This window comes from Bombina bombina, chromosome 3, assembly GCF_027579735.1.
Source record: "Bombina bombina isolate aBomBom1 chromosome 3, aBomBom1.pri, whole genome shotgun sequence".
NCBI lineage: Eukaryota > Metazoa > Chordata > Amphibia > Anura > Bombinatoridae > Bombina > Bombina bombina.
Window position 1 is genome coordinate 971,274,612 of NC_069501.1, and position 27,526 is coordinate 971,302,137.

General features: G+C 40.1%; 1 protein-coding gene across 4 annotated transcripts in view; it reads right to left on the reverse strand.

Moving 5' to 3' along the window:
• ADCY6 (adenylate cyclase 6) overlaps window positions 1–27,526 on the reverse strand; it is a 591,281-nt gene that overhangs the window by 238,388 nt on the left and 325,367 nt on the right. The window lies entirely within an intron of this gene.

Here is a 27,526-nt window from a genome sequence, read left to right on the forward strand (position 1 = left end):
GCTATTAAATAGTTAAGAACTATTTAATAGCTAAAATAGTTAAAATAATTACAAAATTACCTGTAAAATAAATCCTAACCTAAGTTAAAATTAAACCTAACACTACACTATCAATAAATAAATTAAATAAACTACCTACAATTATACCTAACACTACACTATCAATACATTAATTAAATACAATACCTACAAATAACTACAATTAAATAAACTAACTAAAGTACAAAAAATAAAAAAGAACTAAGTTACAAAAAATAATAAAATATTTACAAACATTAGAAAAATATTACAACAATTTTAAACTAATTACACCTACTCTAAGCCCCCTAATAAAATAACAAAGACCCCCAAAATAAAAAAAATGCCCTACCCTATTCTAAATTAAAAAAGTTCAAAGTTCTTTTACCTTACCAGCCCTGAAAAGGGCCCTTTGCGGGGCATGCCCCAAAGAATTCAGCTCTTTTGCCTGTAAAAAAAACCCACATACAATACCCCCCCCAACATTACAACCCACCACCCACATACCCCTAATCTAACCCAAACCCCCTTAAATAAACCTAACACTAAGCCCCTGAAGATCTTCCTACCTTATCTTCACCTCGCCGGGTATCACCGATCGGTCCGGGCTCCAAAATCTTCATCCAACCCAAGCGGGGGCTGGCGATCCATAATCCTGCGGCTGAAGAGGTCCAGAAGAGGCTCCAAAGTCTTCATCCTATCTGGGAAGAAGAGGCGATCCAGACCGGCAACCATCTTAATCCAAGCGGCATCTTCTATCTTCATCCGATGAGGAACGGCTCCATCGTGAAGACCTCCAGCGCGGATCTATCTTCTTCCGACGACGTCCAACTGAAGAATGACGGTTCCTTTAAGGGACGTCATCCAAGATGGCGTCCCTCGAATTCCGATTGGCTGATAGGATTCTTTCAGCCAATCGGAATTAAGGTAGGAAAATTCTGATTGGCTGATGGAATCAGCCAATCAGAATCAAGTTCAATCCGATTGGCTGATCCGATCAGCCAATCAGATTGAGAACGCATTCTATTGGCTGATTGGAAGAGCCAATAGAATGCGAGCTCAATCTGATTGGCTCATCGGATCAGCCAATCGGATTGAACTTGATTCTGATTGTCTGATTCCATCAGCCAATCAGAATTTTCCTACCTTAATTCCGATTGGCTGATAGAATCCTATCAGCCAATCGGAATTCGAGGGACGCCATCTTGGATGACGTCCCTTAAAGGAACCATCATTCTTCAGTTGGACGTTGGAGGAAGAAGATTGATCCGCGCTGGAGGTCTTCACGATGGAGCCGTTCCTCATCGGATGAAGATAGAAGATGCCGCTTGGATCAAGATGGTTGCCGGTCTGGATCGCCTCTTCTTCCCGGATAGGATGAAGACTTTGGAGCCTCTTCTGGACCTCTTCAGCCGCAGGATTATGGATCGCCAGCCCCCGCTTGGGTTGGATGAAGGTTTTGGAGCCAGGACGGATCGGTGTGATACCCGGCGAGGTGAAGATAAGGTAGGAAGATCTTCAGGGGCTTAGTGTTAGGTTTATTTAAGGGGGGTTTGGGTTAGATTAGGGGTATGTGGGTGGTGGGTTGTAATGTTGGGGGGGGGTATTGTATGTGTTTTTTTTACAGGCAAAAGAGCTGAATTCTTTGGGGCATGCCCCGCAAAGGGCCCTGTTCAGGGCTGGTAAGGTAAAAGAGCTTTGAACTTTTTTAATTTAGAATAGGGTAGGGCATTTTTTTATTTTGGGGGTCTTTGTTATTTTATTAGGGGGCTTAGAGTAGGTGTAATTAGTTTAAAATTGTTGTAATATTTTTCTAATGTTTGTAAATATTTTTTTATTTTTTGTAACTTAGTTCTTTTTTATTTTTTGTACTTTAGTTAGTTTATTTAATTGTAGTTATTTGTAGGCATTGTATTTAATTAATGTATTGATAGTGTAGTGTTAGGTTTGATTGTAGGTAATTGTAGGTATTTTATTTAATTTATTTATTGATAGTGTAGTGTTAGGTTTAATTGTAACTTAGGTTAGGATTTATTTTACAGGTAATTTTGTAATTATTTTAACTATTTTAGCTATTAAATAGTTATTAACTATTTAATAGCTATTGTACCTGGTTAAAATAAATACAACGTTACCTGTAAAATAAATATAAATCCTAAAATAGCTATAATATAATTATAATTTATATTGTAGATATATTAGGGTTTATTTTACAGGTAAGTATTTAGCTTTAAATAGGAATAATTTATTTAATAAGAGTTAATTTATTTCGTTAGATTTAAATTATATTTAACTTAGGGGGGTGTTAGTGTTAGACTTAGCTTTAGAGGTTAATCCATTTATTACAGTAGCGGCGAGATTCGGTCGGCAGATTAGGGGTTAATAATTGAAGTTAGGTGTCGGCGATGTTAGGGAGGGCAGATTAGGGGTTAATACTATTTATTATAGGGTTATTGAGGCGGATTAGGGGTTAATAACTTTATTACAGTAGCGGTGCGGTACGCTCGGCAGATTAGGGGTTAATAATTGTAGGCAGGTGGAGGCGACGTTGAGGGGGGCAGATTAGGGGTTAATAAATATAATATAGGGGTCGGCGGTGTTAGGGGCAGCAGATTAGGGGTACATAAGTATAACGTAGGTGGCGGTCGGCAGATTAGGGGTTAAAAAAAATGTAATCGAGTGGCGGCGATGTGGGGGGATCTCGGTTTAGGGGTACATAGGTAGTTTATGGGTGTTAGTGTACTTTAGAGCACAGTAGTTAAGAGCTTTATAAACCGGCGTTAGCCCAGAAAGCTCTTAACTACTGACTTTTTTCTGCGGCTGGAGTTTTGTCGTTAGATTTCTAACGCTCACTTCAGCCACGACTCTAAATACCAGCGTTAGGAAGATCCCATTGAAAAGATAGGATACACAATTGACGTAAGGGGATCTGCGGTATGGAAAAGTCGCAGCTGGAAAGTGAGCGTTAGACCCTTTAATGACTGACTCTAAATACCGGCGGTAGCCCAAAACCAGCGTTAGGAGCCTCTAACGCTGGTTTTGACGGCTACCGCCCAACTCTAAATCTAGGCCTCCATCAGGTAAAATGGATCATTGGAAACACATTAAAGGGACATAATACTCATTTGCTAAATCACTTGAAACTGATGCAGTTTAACTGTAAAAAGCTGACAGGAAAATATCACCTGACCATCTCTATGTAAAAAAGGAAGATATTTTACCTCACAATTTCCTCAGCTCAGCAGAGTACGTTCTGTGTAAAAAATATACCTTAGCTGCTGCCCAGCTGCAGGTAAAAAAAAATAAAAAATGAAGTAATGAACAGCAGCCAATCAGCATCAACAGTGCTGAGGTCATGAACTCTTTTACGGTGATCTCATGAGATTTGACTTAACTCTCATGAGATTTCATCGTAAACCTCCTTAAACTGAATAGAGAAATAACATGAAAGGGCTTGAGGCTCAATCCCTTAGCTGTCCCGGTACAGACATACTGATTAGCTGCTTAGAAGTCCTTTACAATGGGATGTGGCTACTGAGGAACTTTTGAGGTAAAATATCTTTCTTTTTTACATAGAGATGTTCAGGTGATATTTTCTAGTCAGCTTTTTACAGCTATGCTGCATCACTTTAAATTGTTTCAACATTTGGGTATCATGGCCCTTTAAGGGAGAGAAAAAAAAAATCACATTGCAATGTCCCTTTAACTCTTGGCTTCTACATAAAGCTGCAAATTATTGTACACCTGGATGAAAAACACTGCTCTGCTGAGAGAGACTCTCTCTTGTTACTTAAAGTGCAATACTGTCAGCTCTGTAAGCAAGGGCAGTGTTTGAGGAAGGGTAACCAGGACATATTTACATATGCTTTATAAACAGTGACCGCTACCAGTGAAAATGTCATATCTTTACTAGGGTCATTTTCACTAATACATGTGTATTGCATAAATGCTTCTATTCAAAATCAAAATAGATCCCATGTGCATTCCAGTCTAATTGTAATGCAAACAAAAAATGATTTCCAGTAAAAAAATAAAAATAAAAGGCATTGTCCTTTAAACATAAACTGTAAAATACTTCCTTAAAGTCATTTTTAGATAGGAGAGAGAGCGAGAGCGAGAGAAAGAGGGGAAACCGGACCGCCACAAAGGCTTTTAAGGGATATGAAACCCAAAAGTATTCTTTCATGATTCAGATAAAGCATGCAATTTTATGCAACTTTCCAATTTACTTCTATTATCTCATTTGCTTTGTTTGCTTGGAATCCTTTGTTGAAAAGCATACCTAGGTAGGCTCAGAAGCAGATCATTGGCAGGTGCAAATATTGCCTCTGCATTTGCTCACTCAGGGGCCTATGGTCAAGAGAGAAATCATGCAAAATCTTTGGGATTTTTTCAGAGTTTATATTGTAATTAAGGAGTCTCCTTCATATCCAGAACCCTAAATAGAAAAAAAAATCTCTCTCAAGGTAAAATTTGCCTTTAAAAAATTATTTGAGGGACCTCGCCATATTGACAAAAACATCTTAGATCATCTCCCCTGAATAGAAGAGCTTTCGGGCCCTCAGTGTGTTCAGCTAGCTCCAAATAGTGCATTGCTGCTCTTTAAAGGGACACTGTAGTCAAAATGATACTTTCATGATTTAGGTAGAGCATGCAATTTTAAGAGACATTCCAATTTACTTCCTTTTTCAAATTCTGCCCAGTCTTTTTATATATACACACTTTCTGAGGCACCAGCTACTACTGAGCATGTGCAAGAGTTCACAGTGTAAACGTATACTAGTCTATGATTGGCTGATGACTGCAACATGATATAGGAGGCCAGCAAATGGGGAAAATTACATTTTCAGAAAAAAAATCTGCTTATTTGAAATACAGCGTATTGCATTGTCTGTTTATTATGCACTTGCTAGTTATGCAATGCTACTGTATTTAATGGTTCTTTAAACACACACTAAAAAGAGAATGAAGCAAATTTAATAATAGAAGTAAATTGGAAAGTTATTTCAAATTGTATGTTCATCTGAATCATGAGAACAGTTTGGGTTTAATGTCCCTTTAAATACATTCAATGTGCATTAGATTGAATTACTGCATGCTATTTGTAGGAGCAGTCTGTCAGTTAACAGTTATATTGTAGTTAAAAATAAGTTTTATTTTCCCATATTATTTTATTCTAGTATACTAAAAAAAAAGCCATTTTTATTCTGTGGTTCATTAACCCAAGGAATGCTCACACAACTGACAAGAAGTAGAACAAATTCAAGCAATACTATCTGACCTCTAATACATTTAAGACAATGCTGGTATCAAATTGTTTATAATATAGGAGGGAACATTCCTCAAAAAAATCGAAATAACATTCAATAACAGTTTATGGACAGCTACATTTTATAATGCGTTTTCACTTACTAGTTTTAACTACAAATATCCATGAACTTGTAACATGATTCCATTCTTTATTGAAATTTTAAATGATAGAGACCGGCAAATTCAAGCTGCCATGGTCTTAAAGGGACACTAAACCCAAAATTTTTCTTTCATGAATCAGATAGAGCATGCCATTTTAAGCAACTTTCTAATGTACTCCTTTTATCAATTTTTCTTCGTTCTCTTGCTATCTTTATTTAAAAAGCAGGAATATGATGCATAGGAGCCGGCCCATTTTTGGTTGAGAACCTGGGTTATGCTTGCTTATTGGTGGTAAATGTAAACCTCCAATAAACAAGTGCTATCCATGGTGCTGAACCTAAAATGGGCTGGCTGCTAAGATTTACATTCCTGCTTTTAAAATAAAGATAGCAAGAGAACGAAGAAAAATTGATAATAGGAGTAAATTATAAAGTTGCTTAAAATTTCATGCTCTGTCTGAATCATGAAAGAAAAAAATATTGGTTCAGTGTCCCTTTAAGCTCTTTATTGGATGAAGTAACAAATGACTAGAATAGTGTTACCGTAGTTACCCTAGATCTTGCCCCATTTTTTTAAAATGACAGTTACAGCAAATAGATTTATTGATGGCAACAGAGCTCATTCTTACATCATAATTTATCAGTATAGACATAGGGCAAAGCATTACTTTTCAGACATTCATAATAATAAAAAAATTACATTAAAATATAACTAACCTTTTCTGTACGGGCCATGGCTTTTTTGGGGATGTTGCCTTTCTATCTCACGTTTTTTTCTGATTACTGTTTAATTAAATTACTAGATCTAAATATAACGTTTTATGTGTTTTGCCATTTTTTTTATTGTTATAATAAGAAAGTTTTCCCTTCCATTATTTGGTCGTATTTTGCACATTTTTTAATCACTATTTTAAAGAGGGATGCTGCAAATGTAACATGTGCTTCATGTTTTATAAAGTTTATGTCACTGGGGTGAAGTCACACTGATGACAAAAGGCGTTTTAGACTACAATAAAGGGACAGTAAACACCTTGTAATTACAAGACATATCTGTTGTGTTTCTATAGAATAACATATATATACAAATAGCCAAACTATAACAAGGCTAGTCAATGTCATAACGTTCGTATGAAATTCATGTTTTAGCAATTGTTATCAGATAAAGACAATTGGGGAATATATGTAGCAGGATTAGCCATAAGAAGTCGGCAGGAGTATTAAGTTCTGAGAATTAGAAAAATCCTCAATTCTCAGTGCTAAATTACATGAAATGGGGACAAAATAAACAACAAAAGTATATTGCAAAGTTGTTTCATTATGCACTAAACACTTTATATAAAAATCTCAATTTGTTTACTGTCTCTTTAAACATAACCCTTTTGGCAGATTTCAGTAACAAATAAATAAATTCATGTTTTTGTGAGCCCATAATGCGCTATCCCTCAAAAAGTTCTTCAAATGACACGTCACAAAGGCTGGTAAACACAGTTATGAAGTATATATTTCTATAACATTTCAATTACTTATTACTAAAACAGGGGGTATTGGTGCGCTGAACAACACATTACTTATAACTTGTTATTTATTTATTTTTAGCAAGACATATTTTAAGATTACATCCTCCTCTCATATGTTTTATGTATCTGTATTTCTTATTTACCTGAATCAGTGACATTGTCTATCCCTATTTGTAACCAGGGCTAAGGAATTTGTTTGCCCTTTATAGATAAATGATGATGATGATGATGATGATGATGATGATGATGATGATGATGATGATAATAATAATAATAATAATAATAATAATAATAATAAAAGCACACAGAAACCTATTCACTGGACCTACACTGAGGATACGAATGAGATGGCTGCAGGGAAATTAAGCTGTATGTTTGAAATGGACATAACTGGAAACTTTCAGAATGAGACTCGAAACAAGTTAACTATTTTATTACCAGTATACATTTAATTCAACTGGCAGCAGGTTAACTGTTGGATATTGCCAGTACTGCATAAATGACACCCCATATTGCCTTTGAAAATGCAGCCCCTCTCAGGCACACGTTTACTTTTGGCCATGCAGCTCCTCTCAGGCACACATTTACTTTTGGCCATGCAGCCTCTCTCAGGCACACGTTTACTTTTGGCCATGCAGCCTCTCTCAGGCACACGTTTACTTTTGGCCATGCAGCCTCTCTCAGGCACACGTTTACTTTTGGCCATGCAGCCCCTCTCAGGCACACATTTACTTTTGGCCATGCAGCCTCTCTCAGGCACACATTTACTTTTGGCCATGCAGCCCGTCTCAGGCACACATTTACTTTTGGCCATGCAGCCCGTCTCAGGCACACATTTACTTTTGGCCATGCAGCCCCTCTCAGGCACACGTTTACTTTTGGCCATGCAGCCCCTCTCAGGCACACGTTTACTTTTGGCCATGCAGCCCCTCTCAGGCACACGTTTACTTTTGGCCATGCAGCCTCTCTCAGGCACACGTTTACTTTTGGCCATGCAGCCTCTCTCAGGCACACGTTTACTTTTGGCCATGCAGCCCCTCTCAGGCACGCATTTACTTTTGGCCATGCAGCCCCTCTCAGGCGCACGTTTACTTTTGGCCATGCAGCCTCTCTCAGGCACGCATTTACTTTTGGCCATGCAGCCCCTCTCAGGCGCACGTTTACTTTTGGCCATGCAGCCCCTCTCAGGCACGCATTTACTTTTGGCCATGCAGCCCCTCTCAGGCGCACGTTTACTTTTGGCCATGCAGCCTCTCTCAGGCACACGTTTACTTTTGGCCATGCAGCCCCTCTCAGGCACATATGTTTACTTTTGGCCATGCAGCCCCTCTCAGGCACAAACTTACTTTTGACAATAGAAATAGAAACTTACTTTTGGCCATGCAGCCCCTCTCAGGCGCACGTTTACTTTTGGCCATGCAGTCCCTCTCAGACACATATGTTTACTTTTGGCCATGCAGCCCCTCTCAGGCACACGTTTAATTTTGGCCATGCAGCCCCTCTCAGGCACATGTTTACTTTTGGCCATGCAGCCCCTCTCAGGCAAACGTTTACTTTTGGCCATGCAGCCCCTCTCAGGCACACGTTTAATTTTGGCCATGCAGCCCCTCTCAGGCACACGTTTAATTTTGGCCATGCAGCCCCTCTCAGGCACATATGTTTACTTTTGGCCATGCAGCTCCTCTCAGGCAAACGTTTTCTTTTGGCCATGCAGCCCCTCTCAGGCGCACGTTTACTTTTGGCCATGCAGCCTCTCTCAGGCACACGTTTACTTTTGGCCATGCAGCCCCTCTCAGGCACATATGTTTACTTTTGGCCATGCAGCCCCTCTCAGGCACAAACTTACTTTTGACAATAGAAATAGAAACTTACTTTTGGCCATGCAGCCCCTCTCAGGCGCACGTTTACTTTTGGCCATGCAGTCCCTCTCAGGCACATATGTTTACTTTTGGCCATGCAGCCCCTCTCAGGCACACGTTTAATTTTGGCCATGCAGCCCCTCTCAGGCACACGTTTACTTTTGGCCATGCAGCCCCTCTCAGGCAAACGTTTACTTTTGGCCATGCAGCCCCTCTCAGGCACACGTTTAATTTTGGCCATGCAGCCCCTCTCAGGCACACGTTTACTTTTGGCCATGCAGCCCCTCTCAGGCACATATGTTTACTTTTGGCCATGCAGCTCCTCTCAGGCAAACGTTTTCTTTTGGCCATGCAGCCCCTCTCAGGCACACATTTACTTTTGGCCATGCAGCTCCTCTCAGGCACACATTTACTTTTGGCCATGCAGCCCCTCTCAGGCGCACGTTTACTTTTGGCCATGCAGCCTCTCTCAGGCACGCATTTACTTTTGGCCATGCAGCCCCTCTCAGGCACAAACTTACTTTTGACAATAGAAATAGAAACTTACTTTTGGCCATGCAGCCCCTCTCAGGCGCACGTTTACTTTTGGCCATGCAGTCCCTCTCAGGCACATATGTTTACTTTTGGCCATGCAGCCCCTCTCAGGCACACGTTTAATTTTGGCCATGCAGCCCCTCTCAGGCACACGTTTACTTTTGGCCATGCAGCCCCTCTCAGGCAAACGTTTACTTTTGGCCATGCAGCCCCTCTCAGGCACACGTTTAATTTTGGCCATGCAGCCCCTCTCAGGCACACGTTTAATTTTGGCCATGCAGCCCCTCTCAGGCACATATGTTTACTTTTGGCCATGCAGCTCCTCTCAGGCAAACGTTTTCTTTTGGCCATGCAGCCCCTCTCAGGCACACATTTACTTTTGGCCATGCAGCTCCTCTCAGGCACACATTTACTTTTGGCCATGCAGCCCCTCTCAGGCGCACGTTTACTTTTGGCCATGCAGCCTCTCTCAGGCACGCATTTACTTTTGGCCATGCAGCCCCTCTCAGGCACAAACTTACTTTTGACAATAGAAATAGAAACTTACTTTTGGCCATGCAGCCCCTCTCAGGCGCACGTTTACTTTTGGCCATGCAGCCCCTCTCAGGCACACGTTTAATTTTGGCCATGCAGCCCCTCTCAGGCACACGTTTACTTTTGGCCATGCAGCCCCTCTCAGGCAAACGTTTACTTTTGGCCATGCAGCCCCTCTCAGGCAAACGTTTACTTTTGGCCATGCAGCCCCTCTCAGGCAAACGTTTACTTTTGGCCATGCAGCCCCTCTCAGGCACACGTTTAATTTTGGCCATGCAGCCCCTCTCAGGCAAACGTTTACTTTTGGCCATGCAGCCCCTCTCAGGCACACGTTTAATTTTGGCAATGCAGCCCCTCTCAGGCACACGTTTAATTTTGGCCATGCAGCCCCTCTCAGGCACATATGTTTACTTTTGGCCATGCAGCTCCTCTCAGGCAAACGTTTACTTTTGGCCATGCAGCCCCTCTCAGGCACACATTTACTTTTGGCCATGCAGCTCCTCTCAGGCACACATTTACTTTTGGCCATGCAGCCCCTCTCAGGCACACATTTACTTTTGGCCATGCAGCTCCTCTCAGGCACACGTTTACTTTTGGCCATGCAGCCCCTCTCAGGCACACGTTTACTTTTGGCCATGCAGCCCCTCTCAGGCACACATTTACTTTTGGCCATGCAGCTCCTCTCAGGCACACGTTTACTTTTGGCCATGCAGCCCCTCTCAGGCGCACGTTTACTTTTGGCCATGCAGCCCCTCTTTAATAAACATATTCCTACATCAGACCCCTGACACTGAAGCCCCCTGTCACCCACCTACCCACATCAGGTTCCTACCCTGCTGTCTGCATAGTGTGCTCTCTCTCACACACCATGGCAAGGGGAAGGAAGAGGAGACTGCTTTTCCTAGCAGCGAGGCATTATATGTGACATGGCATGCTAATGCACCAGAAAGACATGTTCTCTTCAAGGACTGAGTAACTAGGCCAGGGACCTGGAGATTGGTGCTTAAATCTAAAGACACCAAGTCAAATCTTGCAAGTTACTAGATATGGAAATGGAGACAGTAGTGTGTGAAGGGCTTCATTGTGGCACCTAGGCCGTAGCTTGGACTGTCCTGTTCGAAAATGAAACATACAGCAAGACTTTTTTGGGCACATGTAAACATTTAAAAAGGTTAAATGAACACATTTAAATATATTTTAAATTAAATGTAAAACTATATGTTATTTATGACACCGTTTCTCCACCCCAATTCTCAAGTACCCCTAACCGACAAGATTTTCATTAAATCTATTTGGCTGTTCTCTCCTTTACTTTTTATGGTGGGCCATCATTGAAAAGAAAACCAGGCCTAAGATAAAAGGGATGCACTCTATCCCATAACACACGTTAAGCTGGGGTTTCACAAATACCAGAGGCCAAGCAGCAACATATCCCAGAATTTTACCTGTTTGTTTTCAATTTTAGATTGTTCTATATAAAAAAAAATTTGGTTGGCTTCTACATCAGCTATAAGTATTTGCAAAGCTCTGTGCTAAGTGTTACCTGATATAAAACATTTTTTCCTTGCACATAAAGGAGGGGGAGGGGGAAATCAGCATTATAGCGGTGTTCAGTAGATTGTAATAACTATTTACTGGTCAAAAGTAATCAGCTGATAATGGTTTCTGCACTAGAGAGGAGTGACCTCTTATTAATAGCATTGGAGTGCACTCTTTGTGATTGAGGAGACAAACTATACATTTTTCAGCCTCTGTCAATAAACTACAAAGAACCAATTCTTAATGCTCACCACAAAGGTTAATTGAGATACTTGTTCCGTATTTATTTTGTTTTAGAAATAATCAATAAAGATCACTTCAAACCTTTATGATAATTGTGCAATGTTACAAAGAAATGGAACATATACTATGGGGTAAAGGTATTAAAGGGCCATAATACCCAAATTTTTAAACACTTGAAAGTGATGCAGTATAGATGTAAAAAGCTGACTAGAAAATATCACCTGAACATCTCTATGTAAAAAAGAAAGATATTTTACCTCAAAAGTTTCTCAGTAGCCACATCCCATTGTAAAGGACTTCTAAGCAGCAAATCAGTATGTCTGTCCCGGGACAGCCAAAGGGATGAGCCTCGTGCACTCATGTTATTTCCCTATTCAGTGTAAGGAAGTTTACAATGAAATTTCATGAGAGTTAAGTCAAATCTCATGAGATCAGCACTGCTAATGCTGATTGGCTGCAGTTTACTTGCAGCTTGGCTGCAGCTGAGTATAACTTTTTACAGAGAACTTACTCTGCTGAGCTGAGGAAATTGTGAGGTAAAATATCTTCCTTTTTTACATAGAGATGCTCAGGTGATATTTTCCGGTCAGCTTTTTGCAGTTATACTGCATCAGTTTCATATGATTTAGCATATGAGTATTATGTCCCTTTAAGCTAGGTTCGCAGCTTTTTTGTCTATGTGGAGCTTTTTTCTTCTTCGCCACCTCAGAAGTGGCGAGATCAGTGGCGTCACTAGGGTTGGTGTCACCCGGTGCGGTACGTTATGGTGTCACCCCCCTCTCCCCCCAGAAAGCAAACACACACAAACACAAAAACACAGGCACACACACAAACACTCAGACACACTCAGACACACTTAAAAACACACTCGGATGCACACACAAACACTCGGAAATACACTCAGACACACGCGCAAAAACACTCAGTCACACACACAAAAACACTCAGTCACACACACAAAAGCACTCAGACACACACACAAACACTCAGACACACACACAAACACTCAGACACACACACACACACACACACACACTCAGACACACACACACTCAGACACACACACACTCAGACACACACACACTCAGACACACACACACTCAGACACACACACACTCAGACACACACACAAAAACACTCAGTCACACACACAAAAGCACTCAGTCACACACACAAAAGCACTCAGACACACACACAAACACTCAGACACACACACAAACACTCAGACACACACACAAACACTCAGACACACACACAAACACTCAGACACACACACAAACACTCAGACACACACACAAAAGCACTCAGTCACACACACAAAAGCACTCAGACACACACACAAACACTCAGACACACACAAAAACACTCAGTCACACACACAAAAGCACTCAGTCACACACACAAAAGCACTCAGACACACACACAAAAGCACTCAGACACACACACAAAAGCACTCAGACACACACACAAAAGCACTCAGACACACACACACACAAAAACACTCAGACACACACACATACAAAATATGTAAACTGCACTGCATTAATTATAAAGCTCATGCCTAGAGATGCTCCCTGGCTCAGCAGAGCATCAAATGAAAGATAAACAGAGCACTCTAAAAATAAATCACTAAAGAAAAGGTTTAGGCGCGCAAACTATGAAAATTCTGCTCTCTGACTCTGTTCCAAGGCTGTCAGTGCACAGCCCCGGGCCGCGTGTTTACCGCTTCTTATGGCCAAGCACCTCTACTCTCTGGCCACCCCCAGACCCCCGCCTGCCCTCCCCTCCTACCTCTTCAGTGTGAACTTAGTGTACCGTAACCGTACCGGTCTGGTGGGCATTATACGTGGCTCCTTCGCTTTAGAGACAGTGTCAGACAGTCATGCAGTCAGGTGCCAGGCATCCCCCTCATGATTTCCCAGTTCCCGATTAGAGAGACAGCACAGCAGTGAGTGACTCCACTGCTCCACACAGATAGGCAGGCAGGTTTAGGCTAGCAGCGCAACTTTGCAAGCCCCACGGCATGCCCACAACATTCATAGTGAAATTGGGCAGTGGAGGAGCAAAGTACAAACAAGCAAAAGCAGCCGGGAAAACTATTTGTGGAAATTGCAGCGCTGGCTCAAAAAAATGAAGTGTCTACAACTTCCCCAGTCCCACTAATGTTCACAAATGCTGGCCCCTCTAATAAAAAAATATATGCATCTCTACATTGTATTTCTTTGAATTTCAATAAAATTTAAAAAAAAAAAAAAAAAAAAAAAATTTTGGTGGTGTCACCCCCTGGAGGGTTTCACTCAGGTGCAGCCCGCACCCCCTAGTGACGCCACTGGGCGAGATCAATTCCCCCATTCAGGGTAATTGACATGCCCTGCTCTAGTGCAACTGGTTGCGATAGAGCAGGGGGCGGCATTGTGCAAGAGTGTCACCCTGCAATGTATGATGAGGACAGCTTCGCAAGTAGTGTACTTGTCCGCATTCAGGTATAATAAATGTACCCCTACAAAGTGCAATAGATGGTATGATTAAGTAGCCATTTCAGTTTGTCATGTTATAATATATCATAGCAATAAGTTACATTTTAAACAACTTAACTCAAAAACAATTAAAGGGGAATTACCCGATATGTGGGCTCGACGACAAACCCGTGAAATGTTGCAAGAAAAAATATGCGTTTGTAATATTACACTCTTTGGAAGCCATATTGGCTTAGAATACAATACAAAAATATGTGTGTGTGTGTGTGTATTGTATAAGAGTGTGTGTGTGTGCATATATTGTATAAGAGAGTGTGTGTGTGTGTATTGTATAAGAGTATGTGTGTGTGTGTGTGTGTGTATTGTATAAGAGTGTGTGTGTGTTATTACCTTTTACAACAACATTTAGCTACAATGAGGTATAACGTAAACACACATTTTACTCTCTTTGCAAAAAATTGCAGCAATCTTGTTGTATATTACCTCATAAATTTTCAGATCAAGCATAAAAATAGGGTCACAAAGGCATGTGGTATGGTTATACTGGGTCTTGGGGGGGGGGGGGGAGTTTGAAGAACCCTGGTCTAGAACCACCCTGCTGGCAAAGAGCTGTACATTTTATGAATTATCTGGTTTCATAAAAAGTTATCCTTTATAATTTACTCCTATTATCAAATTTTCTTCATTCTCTTGGTATCTTTATTTGAAATGCAAGAATGTAAGTTTAGATGCCGGCCAATTTTTGGTGAACAACCTTTGGTTGTTCTTGCTGATTGGTGGATAAATTCATCCACCGATATAAAAGTGCTGTCCTGCGGGCTGAACCAAAAAAACCAAACACGTTTAGATGCCTTTTTCAAATAAAGACAGCAAGAGAACGAAGAAAATTGATAATAAGAGTAAATTAGAAAGTTGCTTAAAATTGCACACTCTATCTGAATCACAGAAGAAAAAAATTGGGTTCAGTGTCCCTTTAAATAGAATTTAGAATTTATTTTAGTGTGTGTGTGTGCCATATCCACTGAAAAAAATATTCAGTTTTAATGCTGTACTGCTGAATGCAGCTTGGTTTTATTGTAATACTAAGCACTAAAAAAAGCCTTATTATAATGCATGCAGGCACAGAAACACTATACTGTATATCCGTAACTCTACATAACCATACTGCAAGCACTTTGCTCTATATTTTTAGAGACCTTTTATGTTTAAACAATGCAAGTCTAATGATTACACTGCAAAGCATTATCTGCTTCAAAAGGAAACAGACACCACAGAATGTTTTATCCAAAAAATAAAAATCGATAACTAGGTTACAATTTAAAAATACAAAACTAAAAATAAAAATACCAGAATAATTGTAAACATGGTGAAGAAGATAAAAACAATTATGTTATTTTTAGTCACTACATAATAAGATGGGTAAGACACATTTATTAGAAATTTAAGAGAAAGCAAGAAATTTGTGCAGCCAACCATAAAAGTATTTATAGGATTAAAGGGACAGTCAACACTTCCGATAACATTATTTGAGATAGAAATATAAGAACCGAAGATCCGCCTGCACTATACCCCTTCTGCCATGCCGCCCTGCTTCTGTAATAATCACTTTCGCTAACTTGTCTAATACCGGGTAAATATGGCAGCCGGACTCCCCCCACCGTTACGTAGCTGCCTTCTTCTTCAAATGATCATCAAATCAGAATCCAGTCCTTGGACAGAAATTGCAAGCGCGTGCAATTTCTGTCCAAGGACTGGATTCTGATTTGATGATCATTTGAAGAAGAAGGCAGCTACGTAACGGTGGGGGGAGTCTGGCTGCCATATTTACCCGGTATTAGACAAGTTAGCGAAAGTGATTATTACAGAAGCAGGGCGGCATGGCAGAAGGGGTATAGTGCAGGCGGATCTTCGGTTCTTATATTTCTATCTCAAATAATGTTAACGGAAGTGTTGACTGTCCCTTTAAGCAAAACTGTGTGTAGATACATGTAAGATAATGAACAAGTTAGGAGCCCTACCAGGACATTGGGGTTAATAGCTATCTTACTTAGGATGTGGAAGCGTTTATGTACGTTGGTGTTGCCGTTTAACGTTTTCTCTTTGCATTGTTATTCTACACTGTAATTATCATAATTGGATTGTTACAATGTATGTTATCTTTAAATGTTTTTTTTTATTTGAGAGAGAGTTCTAGAAGACCTTTACAATGAAGACTTAAGTTTAATAATTGGTCTTTACTGGCTGCTCAGATGACTGCGTTTTCCGGAATCCTATAGACTGCCATATTTACTTGTGTACTTTATAATGTTCTCTTTTTTCTCGTCATTAAAGGGATAGAAAGGTCAAAAACTGAAATACTGACCTGCTGACCAGGAGGCGATATCCCACAAGGGCCCATGCATGAACATGATGGGGCATATCTATCAAGCTCCAAATGGAGCTTGATGCCCCGTGTTTCTGGCGAGCCTGAAGGCTTGCCAGAAACAGCAGTTATGAAGCAGCGGTCACAAAGACCGCTGCTCCATAACCTGTCCGCCTGCTCAGAGCAGGCGGACAGACATCGTCGGAAATCAACCCGATCAAGTACGATCGGGTTGATTGACACCCCTCTGCTGGCGGCCCATTGGCCGCGAGTCTGCAGGGGGCAGCGTTGCACCAGCAGCACTTGTGAGCTGCTCGTGCAATGCTGAATACGGCGAGCATATTGCTCGCCGTATTCAGCGAGGTCTGGCAGACCTGATCCGCAATGTCGGATCAGGTCCGCCAGACTTTGATAAATTGGGGCCTTAGACTCTAGAGAACTGGCGGTGGTGTGTATTGTGCCAATTAACACTTAATTTGTGTCCTATAAAGCAAGCAACTGATGACTTTCTGAGAAGGTGTGGTGTTTGTGCACAGGCCCTCACAGGATATGTGAGGATGCCGCTGAAAAACAGCAATAGCTTTTACTAGAAGCATTTTGCTAACTGAAGAATATTACAAAAACGATTCGATTTAAAACTGAAATGCACCCATACACATTTAAATGTTGATTTATAACTAAATAATTGTTCAATGCAAAAATAAAACTTATTTATTAAAAGGATTAACAAAGTTAGGAACCAAGAGGTTTTGCTCCTAGGGTCTGTCAAGCAACAAAAATATTTTGTATCACAAAAATGTTTCATACTTTTGATTTACATGAAGAAAATTGTTTTAAAATCATTTTAAAAAAATTACAATAACCTCCCAACCAAATTGCTCACTGATAATCAGTTTGACATAAACATGATTCTGATCACTGAGTTGAGAACTCCGTCAACGCAATGTTTGCTTTCTGGAAATGCAGTGGTGAAACAATAATGTAAAGTAAGCAGCATAAAGGGGACAATTTATCAAGGTAGGGTGGACAGGGGCGTACATCTTCGCCCCTATCTGCCCCAGTTGGGTTTTGGCAGGCAGCAATCAACGCTCCCGTGGAATGGTAAGTTCAGCCAGTGATTTTGCGCGCGCGTGCAATGCCGCCCCCTGCCCGTGCACCGCCAATCATGCGCGGGCAGGCGCTGTCAATCTCCCCGGTCAGAAAGGAAAACATAATTTATGCTTACCTGATAAATTTATTTCTCTTGTGATGTATCGAGTCCACGGATTCATCCTTACTTGTGGGATATTCTCCTTCCCTACAGGAAGTGGCAGAGAGAGCACCCACAGCAGAGCTGTCTATATAGCTCCTCCCTTAGCTCCACCCCCCAGTAATTCGACCAAAGGTTAGGAAGAAAAAGGAGAAACTATAGGGTGCAGTGGTGACTGAAAATTTTAAAATAAAATTAAAAAAAATATGCCTGTCTTAAAAAACAGGGCGGGCCGTGGACTCGATACATCACAAGAGAAATAAATTTATCAGGTAAGCATAAATTATGTTTTTTCTTGTAAGATGTATCGAGTCCACGGATTCATCCTTACTTGTGGGATACCAATACCAAAGCTTTAGGACACGGATGAAGGGAGGGACAAGACAGGGATCTTAAACGGAAGGCACCGCTGCTTGTAGAACCTTTCTCCCAAAAAGGCGAATCTGAGGAATTGATGATGATCTCTGTGAATAGGGATGTGTAGCTACGCATCCTTTAAGTCCACGGTAGTCATATATTGACCCTCCTGGCAGGCAGAGAGAATGACTGGGGGGTGGAGCTAAGGGAGGAGCTATATAAACAGCTCTGCTGTGGGTGCTCTCTCTGCCACTTCCTGTAGGGAAGGAGAATATCCCACAAGTAAGGATGAATCCGTGGACTCGATACATCTTACAAGAGAAACATGATGACTGCTGCTTGATAAATGCTGACTGCAGGTTTTCTTGTGAGAACTTGCAGTTGTAATGTGGGCAAATGGCTTGATAAATCGAGTGTTCTTTTTGTTATTGAATATTGAAAAGTTATAGCAGTGACAGGTGTCCTGGTATTGAAGGAATCAATCTAGTATCATCTGTCTGTCCAGTAACATTTTTATAAAAAAGTTAAAGGGACACAACATTTTTTTTTATAAATCATTATTGATTAGTGCTGTATAATGTATTTATCTCCCTCTTAAATATGCAATGTGCCTAAAAAATAGTTTCAACCGTCCCCCTCAAGCATGCCTTCCTACCTGATGATTCAGCAGCCCAAGAGACGGGAGAAAGGAGAGATGGAGTGAGGAGAAAGGGGAGAGAAGACAGAGACTGAGGAGAGAGGGGGAGGAAAGAGAGAGAGGAGAAAAGAGAGAGTGGGTGAGGAGAAAGGCGAGAGAGGGTGAGGAGAAAGGCGAGAGAGGGTGAGGAGAAAGGGGAGAGAGGGTGAGGAGAAAGGGGAGAGAGGGTGAGGAGAAAGGGGAGAGAGGGTGAGGAGAAAGGGGAGAGAGGGTGAGGAGAAAGGGGAGAGAGGGTGAGGAGAAAGGGGAGAGAGGGTGAGGAGAAAGGGGAGAGAGGGTGAGGAGAAAGGGGAGAGAGGGTGAGGAGAAAGGGGAGAGAGTGAGGAGAAAGGGGAGAGAAGACAGTCTGATGAGAGAGAGGGGGAGAGAGGGAGAGAGGAGAAAAGAGAGAGAGGGCGAGGAGAAAGAAGAGAGGGCGAGGAGAAAGAAGAAAGAGGGCGAGGAGAAAGAAGAGAGAGGGCGAGGAGAAAGAAGAGAGAGGGCGAGGAGAAAGAAGAGAGAGGGCGAGGAGAAAGGAGAGAGAGGGCGAGGAGAAAGGAGAGAGAGGGCGAGGAGAAAGGAGAGAGAGGGCGAGGAGAAAGGAGAGAGAGGGCGAGGAGAAAGGAGAGAGAGAGTGTGAGAAGAAAGGCGAGAGAGGGTGAGGAGAAAGGCGAGAGAGGGTGAGGAGAAAGAAGAAAAGAAAAAAACTGAAAAAAGGAGCCTTATGTATATTAAAAATGAAGAGTGGTAGTTGAGCAATGTGAAAAGGACACTAGAGGGCCAAAACAAAAAAGTGTTGGAGGGGTAATTTAAGCCCAGTGTTATTTCTCATCCTTAAAGTCTCAGTTGTAATGTATTTGCTTTAATGAGGACATTGGCATCTAAGTTAAACATTTCTTTGTTTCATTTACTGCCCCTGTTACAGGAGCCTATATGTAGTAGTCCTATAATGTTTATACCACAGTGAGGCCTCTGCTAGCAATACAAAATCTGCCTTAACAGTTACAATATTGTTAGCAACTTGGCTAGCCTTAAAGGGACACTCAGGTCAAATTAAATTTTCATGATTCAGATAGAGCATGTCATTTTAAACAACTTTGCAATTTACTTCCATTACAAAAAATGTGCACAGTCTTTTATATTTACACTTTTTGAGTCACCAGTTCCTTCTGAGCATGTGCAAGAATTCAGACTATATGTATATGCATTTGTAATTGGCTGATTGTCATCACATGGTACAGGGGGAGTGGAAACATACATAACTGAAATTTGTTAGAAAAAAATCTACTACTCATTTGAAATTCAGAGTAAATGCTATTGTATTGTCTTGTTATCTTGCATTTGTTGATTATGCAAATCTACAGTGTTTACTGGTCCTTTAAAGGGACATGAAACTGCTGGGCACAACTACTCTAGAATGCTTACTGCTCACTATGCTATTGCTTTTCCTCCTGTTGCTGCAGCTCTCTTTAAAGCCATGTTCCTATTTTAACCAATGAAATGTTGCCCGAAGGTGAAGTTTCACCTCTTCGTACTGGGGGCTGCCATCTTAGAGTACAGGTATTCATACATACAGTGACAGAAGCACTTGCATTTACAAATCAACAAGGTTTTTGACAACTGTATAATGTGCTTGAGGTTAGGGTAGATAACATAGAACAGGAGCTTTACATCTTTGCAGTGGCTGCATTGCTCTATATTATTGGTGGGGTTTTTTTACATATATTTTGTGTAACTATAAAAATGTAAAGATTGCACGCTGTATCATGCACCCTAACCCCAAGCAAATTATACAGTTTTAAAGAGTGGGAAATATTACTGATCTGTAAATCTGCACTTACAGGCTGCGAGAATACCTGAGCTCCAAGATGGCGGCGCCCAGAATGAAGAGGTGGAGCTTCAGTATCTGGCTATTAAAACGAATACGCAATTTAAACAGGAGAACTGATGTTTGCAGAACTAGGATAAAATACAATAATATGGAGACTAGTTGCTATTCTTTTGTATTTGCGTACAGCAGTTTAATGTTCCTTTAAGCCTGGTGGGGAATACACTGTGATACTTTGTAATAAGGCTTATAATGAAAGCCAGAGACCCATTTGTTGTGCAATGTGGTTCATATAAATCATCTGGAACATACAATGAGATTACAAATAAGCAACATTCCCAGCACACAAACTGCTACATTCTGGGACAGTTACAAGGAGGAGTACTGATTATTTAATTGAATTTTAAATTACAGTAAAAAACAATGTGGTATAGCCACATCAAAAGTTTTAGCAGACATAGAAAATATCATAACCTCACAAAGTAATATTCATTTGTTCTTTTAAGGGGAGCATCTTATGCCCCTCACAACTAAACATTTTATCAATGTATACAAGGAAAATAATATCAGTAATTATCAGGAAAAGTCACATGTGAAACATTTGTGTTATGTAATTTTTTAATGAATCAACAAAGCTAAATAAATAAAAAAACAAAAAAGGTACTAATGACAGATTTCTGCATTGTAAGCACTGATATTGTACCTATCAGCTTGTGGAGTATATCCACTTAAAGGGACAAAAAACACAGAACTTTTCTCTTTCATGATTCAGATAGAACATACAGTTTTAAACAACTTACTTCTATTATTAAAATGTATTTGTCCTCTTGTTATCCTTTGTTGAAAAGCAGGGATGTAAGCTCATGAGTGTGCACGTGTCTACAGTATTATATGGCAACAGTTTTGCAACAATGTTATAAATTAGCAAGAACACTATATGGCAGCAGTTTTGCAACAATGTTATAAATTAGCAAGAACACTATATGGCAGCAGTTTTGCAACAATGTTATAAATTAGCAAGCGCACTAGATGACAGCAATATGTCCTGACGTGTAGCGCTCACGATGTGTGAACAAGACCTATCTATCTCTTCAACAAAAAATAACAAGAGAATGAAGCACATTTGATAACAGAAGTAAACTGAAAACTTTTTTCTTTTTTTTTTTAAATAGTTTTCTCTATCTGAATGATGAAAGAAAATGTTTGGGTTTCATGTCCCTTTAATTATGTGATCAATTCTATTACTCAAAGTAAAAGGGGACTTGTATGCCATTGCTGTTAAAAGGGCCTATCAGAGATGAGGCTAATATGATATGTATATAATACTACAGGGGGAATACCAAGGATCTCCCAGTGTCCTGGAAAAATCTAGACAAAACATGCATTGTACATGTAAAGCAGAAAAAACAAAACTGATACAAAACCGCTTTTCTTTCATGTAATTGGCAAGAGTCCATGAGCTAGTGACATATGGGATATACAATCCTACCAGGAGGGGCAAAGTTTCCCAAACCTCAAAATGCCTATAAATACACCCCTCACCACACCCACAATTCAGTTTTACAAACTTTGCCTCCTATTGAGGTGGTGAAGTAAGTTTGTGCTAAGATTTCTATGTTGATATGCGCTTCTCAGCATTGTTGAAGCCCGATTCCTCTCAGAGTACAGCGAATGTCAGATGGACGTGAAGGGAGTATCACTTATTGAATGCAATGGTTTTCCTCACGGGGATCTATTTCATAGGTTCTCTGTTATTGGTCGTAGAGATTAATCTCCTACCTCCCTTTTCAGATCAACGATATACTCTCATATTCCATTACCTCTACTGATAACTGTTTTAGTACTGGTTTGGCTATCTGCTATATGTGGATGGGTGTCTTTTGGTATGTTTTCATTACTTAAGACACTCTCAGCTATGGTTTGGCACTTTATGTTTTTATATAAAGTTCTAAATATATGTATTGTACTTATATTTGCCATGATTCAGGTTTTCAGTATTTTTTCCTTTTGCAGACTGTCAGTTTCATATCTGGGAAATGCATTTTTTAGGAAAATGTATTTCTTACCTGGGGTTTAGTCTCTTTTTTCAAATTGACTATCTTTTAAATTCGCGGGCAGAATTAGGCTTGCAAGGGCGCAAAATGCCAAAGTTTATTGCGTCATTCTTGGCTCGAGATTTTTTTGGCGCAAAGTTACATTCGTTGACGCAAATTCGTCATTTCCGGCGTCTTTGTTGACGCTAAGTCTTTCACAAGGTCCTCTGTGACAAGTGTGTCATTTCCAGACGTTTTTGGCGCCAAAAAATATTTTTCTGTTTGTGTGCGTCATACTTGGCGCCAAATATTTTCATTATTTAAGACCCCATTCCTATATGCCTCTTGCCTTTTTCTCTATCAGAGGGCTATGCTGTTTGCATTTTTCCCCATTCCTGAAACTGCCATATAAGGAAATTGATAATTTTGCTTTATATGTTGTTTTTTTTTTTCTCTTACATTTGCAAGATGTCTCAATCTGATCCTGTCTCAGAAATCACTGTTGGAACCCTGCTGCCTGATAGCAGTTCTACCAAAGCTAAGTGCATTGGTGTGAATTTGTGGAGGTTATACCTCCAGCTGTGGTTTGTAATAGTTGTCATGATAAACTTTTACATGCAGAGAATGTATCCATCAGTAGTAGTTCATTACCTGTTGCTGTTCCCTCAACATCTAATGCACAAGATATACCTGTAAATTTAAAAGAATTTATTTCGGATTCTATTCAGAAGGCTTTGTCTGCCATCTTGCCTTCTAATAAACGTAAAAGGTCTTTTTAAAACGTCTCATTCAGTTGATGAAATTTCAAATGACCGGCAACATGCTGAATTATTAGGCTGCTTCTGGTTTAGAAGATCCTACCTCAGATATTGACACTGACAAATCATATTTATTTAAAATGGAGTATATTCGTTATTTGTTAAAAGAAGTGTTGATTACTTTGAATATGGAGGAAACTAGTCCTCTTGATATTAAAACTAGTAAACGTTTAAATTCTGTTTATAAACCTTCTGTGGTTACTCCAGAGGTTTTTCCAGTTCCTGATGCTATTTCTAATATGATTTCTAAGGAATGGAATAGGCCTGGTACTTCTTTTATTCCTTCTTCAAGGTTTAAAAAATTGCATCCTTTGCCAGCAGTTACTTTAGAGTTCTGGGAAAAGATCCCCAAAGTTGATGGGGCTATCTCTACTCTTGCTAAACGTACTACTATTCCTATAAAAGATAGTACTTCTTTTAAAGACCCTTTAGATAGGAAACTTGAATCTTATCTAAGGAAAGCCTATTTATATTCAGGTCATCTTCTCAGGCCTGCAATTTCTTTGGCTGATGTTGCAGCTGCTTCAACTTTTTGGTTAGAGACTTTAGCGCAACAAGTATTGAATCCTGAATTGTCTAGCATTGTTAACTTGATTCAACATGCCAATAATTTTATTTGTGATGCCATTTTTTATATCTTCAAAATTGATGTTAAATCTATGTCTTTAGCTATTTTAGCTAGAAGAGCTTTGTGGCTTAAATCTTGGAATGCTGACATGACTTCTAAGTCCAGATTGCTATCTCTTTCTTTTCAAGGTAATAAATTATTTGGTTCTCAGTTGGATTCAATAACTTCAACTGTCACTGGGAGGAAGGGAGCTTTTTGCCTCAGGATAAAAGACCTAAGGGTAAATCTAAAGCTTCTAAGCCTTCCTCAAATTGGAATAAATCCAAGCCATTTAAGAGATCAAAGCCAGCCTCCAAGTCCGCATGAAGGTGCGGCCCTCATTCCAGCTCAGCTGGTAGGGGGCAGATTAAGATTTTTCAAAGATGCTTGGACTAATTCAGTTAAAAATCAATAGATTCAGAGTATTGTCTCTCAGGGGTACAGAATAGGATTCAGAGTAAGACCGCCTGTGAGAAGATTTTTTCTTTCACGAATTCCAGCAAACCCAGTAAAGGCTCAGGCTTTCCTGAAGTGTGTTTAAGACCTGGAGTTATCAGGGGTAATCATGCCAGTTCCTTTTCAAGACCAGGGTCTGGGATTTTATTCAAATCTATTCATTGTCCCAAAGAAAGAAAATTCATTCAGACCAGTTCTGGATCTAAAAATTTTGAATCGTTATGCAAGAGTACCAACTTTCAAAATGGTGACAATAAGGACTATTCTGCCTTTTGTTCAGCAAGGGCATTGTATGTCCACAATAGACTTACAGGATGCATATCTTCATATTCCGATTCATCCAAATCATTATCAGTTTCTGAGATTCTCTTTTCTAGACAAGCATTACCAATTTGTTGCTCTTCCTTTTGGCCTAGCGACAGCTCCAAGAATCTTTTCAAAGGTTCTCGGTGCCCTACTCTCTGTAATCAGAGAACGTGGTATTGGGGTGTTTCCTTATTTGGACGATATCTTGGTACTAGCTCAGTCTTTACATTCTGCAGAATCTCACACAAATCAACTAGTGCGGTTTTTTAAAAGACATGGTTGGAGGATCAATTTAACAAAAAGTTCCTTGATTCCTAAGACAAGGGTCACCTTTTTAGGTTTCCAGATAGATTCAGTGTCCATGACTCTGTCTCTAACGGACAAGAGACGATAAAATTGGTTTCAGCTTGTCGGAACCTTCAGTCTCAGTCATTCCTTTCAGTAGCTATGTGCATGGAAGTTTTAGGTCTCATGACTGCAGCATCTGTCGCGAGCCCATTTGCTTTCAGACAGACAATATCACAGCTGTGGCATATGTCCATCATCAGGGTGGAACTCACAGTCCCCTAGCTATGAAAGAAGTATCTTTAATACTTTCCTTGGCGGAATCCAGCTCTTGTCTAATTTCTGCAGTACATATCCCAGGTATAGACCATTGGAAAGCGGATTATCTCAGCCGTCAGATTTTACATCCAGGGGAGTGGTTCCTCCATCCAGATGTGTTTTCTCAGATTGTTCAGATGTGGGGTCTTCCAGAAATCGATCTGATGGCTTCTCATCTAAACAAGAAACTTCCCAGGTACCTGTCCAGGTCCAGGGATCTTCAGACAGAAGCAGTGGATGCGTTGACACTTCCTTGGTGTTACCAACCTGCTTATATTTTCCCGCCTCTAGTTCTTCTTCAAAGAGTGATCTCCAAAATCATCATGGAACAATTGTTTGTATTGCTGGCAGCTCCAGCATGGCCTCACAGGTTTTGGTATGTGGATCTTGTTCGGATGTCCAGTTGCCAACCTTGGCCTCTTCCATTAAGGCCGAACCTTCTGTCTCAAGGTCGGGTTTTTCCATCAGGATCTCAAATCATTAAATTTGAAGGTATGGAAATTGATTTGCTTAGTCAAAGGTTTCTCTGACTCAGTGATTAATACTATGTTACAGGCTCGTAAATCTGTTTCTAGAAAGATTATCGAGTTTGGAAGACATATTTCTTGGCGTTCTTCTCATAAATTCTCTTGGCATTCTTTCAGAATTCCTAGAATTTTACAGTTTCTACAGGATGGTTTGGATAAGGGTTTGTCTGCAAGTTCCTTGAAGGGACAAATCTCTGCTCTTTCTGTCTTATTTCACAGAAAGATTGCTAAGCTTCCTGATATTCACTGTTTTGTACAGGCTTTAGTTCGTATCAAGCCTGTCATTAAATCAATCTCTCCTCTTTGGAGTCTTAATTTGGTTTTGAAGGCTTTACAGGCTCCTCCATTTAAGCCTATGCATTCTTTGGACATTAAACTACTTTCTTGGAAAGTGTTGTTCCTTTTGGCCATCTCTTCTGATAGAAGAGTTTCTGAATTATATGCTCTTTCTTGTGAATCTCCTTTTCTGATTTTTCATCAGGATAAGGCGGTTTTGTGGACTTCATTTAAATTCTTACCTAAGGTTGTGAATTCTAACAACATTAATAGAGAAATTGTTGTCCCTTCCTTGTGTCCTAATCATAAGAATTGTTTGGAGAAATCCTTACCATTCTTTGGATGTGGTAAGAGCTTTGAAATATTATGTTGAAGCTACTAAAGATTTCAGGAAGACTTCTAGTCTATTTGTTATCTTTTCTGGTTCTAGGAAAGGTCAGAAGGCTTTTGCCGTTTCCTTGGCATCGTGGTTAAAGCTTTTGATTCATCAAGCTTATTTGGAGTCGGGTCAAGCCCCGCCTCAGAGAATTACAGCTCATTCTACTAGATCAGTCTCCACTTCGTGGGCTTTTTAAGAATGAAGCTTCAGTTGATCAGATTTGCAAAGCAGCAACTTGGTCTTCTTTGCATACATTTAGTAAATTCTACCGTTTTGATGTATTTGCTTCTTTCAGAAGCAGTTTTTGGTAGAAAAGTTCTTCAGGCAGCTGTTTCAGTTTGATTCTTCTGCTTAGGTTTTCATTTTTTTCTTTTCATTTCATGAGAATTAACTTATATTTTGGATTGTGGACTATTTTTTTCAGCGAAAAATGACTGTTTTTATTTTTATCCTTCCCTCTCTAGTGACTCTTGTGTAGAGTTCCACATCTTGGGTATTGATATCCCATACATCACTAGCTCATGAACTCTTGCCAATTACATGAAAGAAAACATAATTTATGTAAGAACTTACCTGATAAATTAATTTCTTTCATATTGGCAAGAGTCCAGGATGCCCACCCTTTTTATGGTGGTTATGATTTTTTTTGTATAAAGCACAATTATTTCCAAATTCCTTTGTTAATGCTTTTTACTCCTTTCTTTATCACCCCAGTACTTGGCTATTCGTTAAACTGAAGTGTGGGTGTGGTGAGGGGTGTATTTATAGGCATTTTGAGGTTTGGGAAACTTTGCCCCTCCTAGTAGGATTGTATATCCCATACGTTACTAGCTTATGCACTCTTGCCAATATGAAAGAAATGAATTTATTAGGCAAGTTCTTACATAAATTATGTTTTTTTATTTTAATGCCTTGAA